The sequence below is a fragment of the Bufo bufo genome, chromosome 1, assembly GCF_905171765.1.
Source record: "Bufo bufo chromosome 1, aBufBuf1.1, whole genome shotgun sequence".
NCBI classification, from domain to species: domain Eukaryota; kingdom Metazoa; phylum Chordata; class Amphibia; order Anura; family Bufonidae; genus Bufo; species Bufo bufo.
The window spans coordinates 667,545,691-667,551,690 of NC_053389.1; the positions used below are offsets into that span (position 1 = coordinate 667,545,691).

The 6,000-nt window shown below is 46.1% G+C and overlaps 1 protein-coding gene across 1 annotated transcript in view; it reads right to left on the bottom strand.

Annotated features, from left to right (window-relative positions):
- FSD2 (fibronectin type III and SPRY domain containing 2) overlaps nucleotides 1-5,788 on the bottom strand; it is a 131,078-nt gene extending 125,290 nt beyond the window's left edge. The window contains exon 1 of the mRNA XM_040414050.1: nucleotides 5,673-5,788. The gene's annotated coding sequence lies outside the window, so the exon portion shown is untranslated. The remainder of the gene's footprint in view (nucleotides 1-5,672) is intronic.
- Between the last annotated feature and the right edge of the window lie 212 nt (nucleotides 5,789-6,000).

Below are 6,000 nucleotides of genomic sequence, written 5' to 3' on the forward strand. Positions count from 1 at the left end.
TCGGTTGCCCCTTCCGCCATATGAGCTCCCTGAAAGTAGCATTGATAGGGACAAATTTGGATTTTGACAGCCAGACCGGGGAGTTATGTAGAATATAGAGTAGCTGGGGCATCAACACCATTTTAATGAGATTAGCTCTTCCCGCCACCGACAGATATAATTTACACCATGCCTTAGTCTTATTACGAAATTTAATAATCAATGGGTCAAAGTTAAGGCGCCCAAAATCTAGGATTCTCGGAGATATATGGATACCCAAATACTTAAAGGTCGCTACACATGGGATACTTCTGTCTCGCACTGTCTGTGATTGCACTTGCCCGTCAAGCAGCATAATCGCCGACTTACTCCAGTTAATAGTCAGACCCGACAGATCCCCAAAGCAATCAATGATTTTCATAGCCGCTTCCAACGATGGACCAGTATCCCCCAGAAAAAGCAAAGTGTCATCTGCATACATCGCCACTTTATTATTAACTGTCCCATATTGGAACCCCCGGATGTCCATTGATTTACGAATCGCTGCGGCTAATGGCTCAATCGCAACTGCAAATAGCAGAGGTGACAACGGGCACCCCTGTCTAGTACCCCGGCCCAGACAGAACTTGGGGGACACCCCTCCATTCGCCCTGATACATGCCTCGGGTTTAGAGTATAGCACCCGGACCCAGGATATATACTCATCTCCAAATCCCATATACGCCATAACTCTCCACAGGAATCGCCACTCAATGCTGTCAAAGGCCTTGGCCGCATCTAAAGAAAGGATAGCTCTATCTCCAACATTATCAGCCGGAAGTTGAATACTGGCAAACACTCTTCTAATATTAATTGACGTTGATTTCTGAGGCATGAAGCCAGTCTGGTCAGAGTGTATGATAGACAAAATCACCCTAGACAGACGCATGGCCAAGACCTTTGCAAGCAACTTAACATCAGTGGAAAGTAACGATATCGGTCTATATGAGTCAGGGAGAGAGTGATCCTTGTCCGGCTTAGGAATGACTACTATTACCGCCTCCTGCATAGACGGAGGTAGCTCCCCCCTCTCCTTGGAATAATTGAATACCTTCAGAAGTTCCGGGAGCAACACTTCCGCAAAGGACTTATATACTTCCGCCGGAAGCCCATCTAAACCCGGAGCCTTGTCATTAGCCAAAGCAGCTAATGCCGCCCTCAATTCTTCTAGCTCAATCGGCTCCTCTAACCGCATACTGTCTTCCCTGGAAAGCTTAGGAAGATTTAATGTGGCCAAAAAGGTGTCAATCTCTTCATCCGAACATGTCACCCTGGAAGCATACAGAGAGGAATAAAAATTATTCAGTATACTCAAAATGTTATCCGTATCACGCCTGAGGACGCCGCCAGCATCTAACAGGCCAGATATACATTGTGATCCTTGCTGCGCTTTTGCGATAACAGAGAGCATATGGCCTACACTCTCACCTTCAGTAAAAAATTGCTGCTTGTAAAACAGTCGTTTCCTCTCTGCTACCTCCAAAAGGTGACACCTCAACTCCTCCTGCCTAGTCTTTAAGGTAGTGCTTGTCATGATAGAAGGATTTAACACAAAAGCTTCCTCCGCTATCTTCATATTATCATGTTTCTGCCGATCAAGCTCTCTAGATTTAGATTTAATCCGACTGACTGTTTTAATAAAGGATCCTCTGAGGAAGGCCTTCATCGCATCCCAGACGACTAACGGAGACGCAGTCCCTTCATTTATACAAAAATATTCCCTAAGGGATTGAAGCATATCGGACGGGTCACCCATCAGTTTTAACCAAAAGGCATTTAGTCGCCAGTATCTAACCCCCGGCCTGGCTGTCACAGATATATTAAGGGTGATGCTAAATAAGGAGTGGTCAGATAGGGTCCTAGAGAGATATTCTGAGTTCTGTACAAACGGGAACATATGAGCATTTACCAGACCCAGATCTATACGCGACAGGGAGCCATATGTCGAGGAGCAACACGAGTACTTCCTGTCCAGGGGGTGGGTCTCTCTCCATACATCCATCAGACCTACTTCCCTCAGTATTCTTGCAAACAAGGTTTCACCCGTACTACTACCACTAGGTGTGATCTGGCATCTATCAAGCGAACTGTCAAGTACATTATTAAAATCTCCCACTATTAACATTGGAAGTTCAGAAAATTCTGCCATAAATTCTATAAGCTTCCTTAAAGGCACCGAGGAAAATGGTGGGGGTATATAGATTGTCGCTAACACCATTCTCATCCCTTGGACCACACAATGCATTCCTATAAACCTTCCCTCTTCATCCACACATACCCTAAGGCATTCAAATATGATATTCTTATGAACTAGGATACTAACCCCCCTTGAATGCGAGGAGAAGACGGAGTGCACAGAATAACCCAACCACGGCTTTTGCATGACATGTATAGATTGTTTGGTCATATGCGTTTCTTGCAAGCATATTATTGCCGGCTGATATCTAGATAGGTAACGGAACAGACCGTGTCTCTTCGTAGCATCCGCCATTCCCCTCACATTCCAGCTAAGTATTCTCGTAGCAGGTCCCATAAGATTGCATACATACATAAAAGTACATTTGAGATCTACACCTTTCCACCTCCCAGCAGCTGCAGGGAAAAACAATGTTAGATACCAGATTACAGATTCCCATCTCTTCTCTTTTTCCCCGGACAAAATATACCAGGACTGTACGTTTCAGCATTTTAGAATTGCCATCATTAGCACCTTTGACGATAATAACCCCCGCTAATCCCATCCCCCCTCCCTCCCCCCACCCAACTATCCCTTCCCAGACAATGAACATATGCAGCATAATTAGATTCAGTAATGAACTTGGGGCCAACATTGTGAACCTGGCCCAACAGCGCCTGAAGCAGCACAGCATCCAGCACGATACCGTACGCAGGCACATTAAGATGGTGGGGAGCAACCTCGTCGTATGCTCTACCCACAAAATTTCTTCAGCAACCGGCTAAAGAAAAAAGAAAATGTCCACAACGGTGGGTGGACGGTCCAGTGGACATCAGAACTTCAATCAGGAGCAGGAATGTCCAACAGTCTCAGGTGTCTGTTGATGGAATCCTAAGGCGACGCTCATTTTGATCCAGCCACTTGACCGCAGCGTCCGAGTCCTCAAAGTACACCGCTGATCCAAACGCCACCACCCTGAGCCTGGCCGGGAACATCATGGAGTACTGTACTTGCAAATCTCTCAGCCTCCGTTTAATCTCCACAAAACGAGCTCTTTTTTTCTGTACATCCGACGAATAGTCAGGGAACAGAGACACCTGAACCCCATTGATTTTCAAATCAGGATGAGATCTTGCAGCCCTCAGTATAGTGTCTCTGTCTCGATAGTGCAGGATTTTAGCCAATATTGGACGTGGCGGACGTCCTGGCGGCAAAGGCCTGGTGGGGACCCTATGTGCTCGTTCAACAGCGTAAAGTGCAGAGAGTCCTCTATCACGGAATTTTTTTCGCAAGCCATTTTTCAATAAAATCAGTAGCCTCTGGGCCCTCAGATTTCTCAGGAATGCCCACCAGCCTTATATTATTGCGGCGAGAGCGGTTTTCGAGGTCGTCGGTTTTAGCATAGAGCGCCGCTATATCCTTTGACGCAGCCCAGCTCTCTCTCTGTAGGGTAACAGCCCCATCTTCCAGATCCGAGACCCTCCTCTCTACTTCTGAGGTGCGTTCAGCCACTTTATGCAGGTCATGACGGATAATGGACATGTCCGCTTTTAGACTTCCAATATTAATATTCATGTTCTGGAGGGTGGCGTTGCAGCTAGCAATAGCTGCCATCACATCTTTCAAGGTGGGCTCAGGGGCATTGACCACTGGCAGACACTTTCCAGTGCTGCATAGGCTAGCACTCGCCCCCCCCTCATGCTGAACTGGAGATTGCTGGTCGTCATTACAGGGGCCATCTTGCTCCCCTAAGCCTTCCAGGGTGCCCTCTCCTTCTCCCCATACATGATTGGGGGACTGGTGTGACTTGTGAGCGAAGCGCTCTAGCCGCGCTGCCGCTCCCTGACTCACCACCGCCCTCAGGTCAGGCCACTCTTCCTCCTCAGCGCCATCTTGGGATCGTGCCTCTCTGTCCTGCCGGCTCGGCGTTTTGCCTCTCTTTGCAGGCATAATGATGTTTCTCAGCACCGGACCGCTTGCTGGCTATGTCCCCCGCTCCTACGGCTGTTTTCAAGGTATATCGCCACCGTTGTAGGTATTTTAGACAGGATTCTTGCCGGAGCTAGTGCGGCGTGCATCCTACTCCATGCGCCGCTAGGCTCCGCCCCCCCCCCCCGTCACATGATCTTTTACCATGGTGACGGATCATGTGATGGACCATGTGATGAGCGCCGTGACATCACCACAGGTCCCTGCACAGCAGGTCCCTGTTACATTTTATTTTTTATATTTTTAACCGCTTCAGCCCTATTTTACTAAGCATTCTGTATTAAGAATGCTATTAATTTCTTTTATAACCATGTTATAAGGGAAAATAATAAAGATCGGGTCCCCATCCTGATCATCTCCTACCAACCATGCGTGAAAATCACACTGCATCCGCACTTGCTTGCGGATGCTTGCGATTTTCACGAAGCCTAATTCACTTCTATGGGGCCTGCGTTGCGTGAAAAACGCACAAAATAGAGCATGCTGCGATTTTCACGCAACGCACAAGTGATGCGTGAAAATCACCGCTCATGTGCACAGCCCCATAGAAATGAATGGGTCCGGATTCAGTGCGGGTGCAATGCGTTCACCTCACGCATCACACCCGCGCAGAAATTTCGCCAGTGTGAAAGGAGTCTTAGTGTTCAGTCAGGGTGCTGTTCGAGTGTAAAATATGAACATTACTCATCTGTCTGAGATCTTAGGGTACATGCAGTGTAGTTTATGTAGATTTTTCTCACAGATTTTTTTACAGTTTTTGCTGCATTTCTGCACCCACTCTGCATCAAAATCCGTATGTGATAATTGCGGATTTTGTCACAGGTTTGCCCCGACTCTAACTCCATTGCATAGGGTAAAATCTGCACCTAAAATCCACACAAACTGACATGCTGTGAATTTTTAAGATCACTAACGCAGGTAAATTTTTACACCCTGGAAATGAGATTTTGAAAATCTCATCTACTTTGCTGGTAGTGTACTACGCTGCGGATATTCCGCAAAAAAATCTGCATGTAATACATGTAATTATTATAACTGCTGCCCCATAAATAGAAAAAATCTCCTGGGGGACTGTCGGGATGCAGGGAATCTGAATTCTCTGTAGCTCTGCACCCACTGTAATAAAAGTACATTAGGGAATTGTTATATAAGCAATTCTGTAATCTGTCACTTCAGGTTCACATATAAACCATTACAGAATGGCGGCCATGCACAAAAATAGCCTGAATAATGGACACTTACACAGTTATGAGAAGATGAAGCCAGGGTAGGCAGCTTTCTACTTTATATACTTTTTTCTACAATGTATCAGGAATAGAAAATATCACAAACCAATGTCAGCCAAGGTTAAGAAGTTTAGATGCATTTATGTGATTTTGAAATCTTACACTACAGATGGCACGCCTCTGTAACATGAAAGAGACATCAGGCAGTCCATGTGAAGCTACTAACTGGCTTATAGGTATAACACAGCCATGCACACAATTACCTGATAATTTGGGTTCCTATCCTTGTGTGAAAAATCCGCATAGAGCAAATTCTGGGATCTGCTGATGGGAGAAGAGCATGAAAGCTCTAGGGTAATTTTAGACAGTGTGCACAGGAATACTGATATCCCAGCAGTAATGGAGGATGACAAATATAGATCCCCAGCAGCTGTCCTCCACTCTTCACATGTCAAAAGGGAGAAGCTTTAGAAATTTGTCTGAGAATATGTCACACTGCTTAGTTCTGGAGGCTGACAAATACGGACTTGATCATCTATATTATAGAAATCAATGTCTGTCTGTCTGGCCGTCTGGCCTCTATAGGCATCC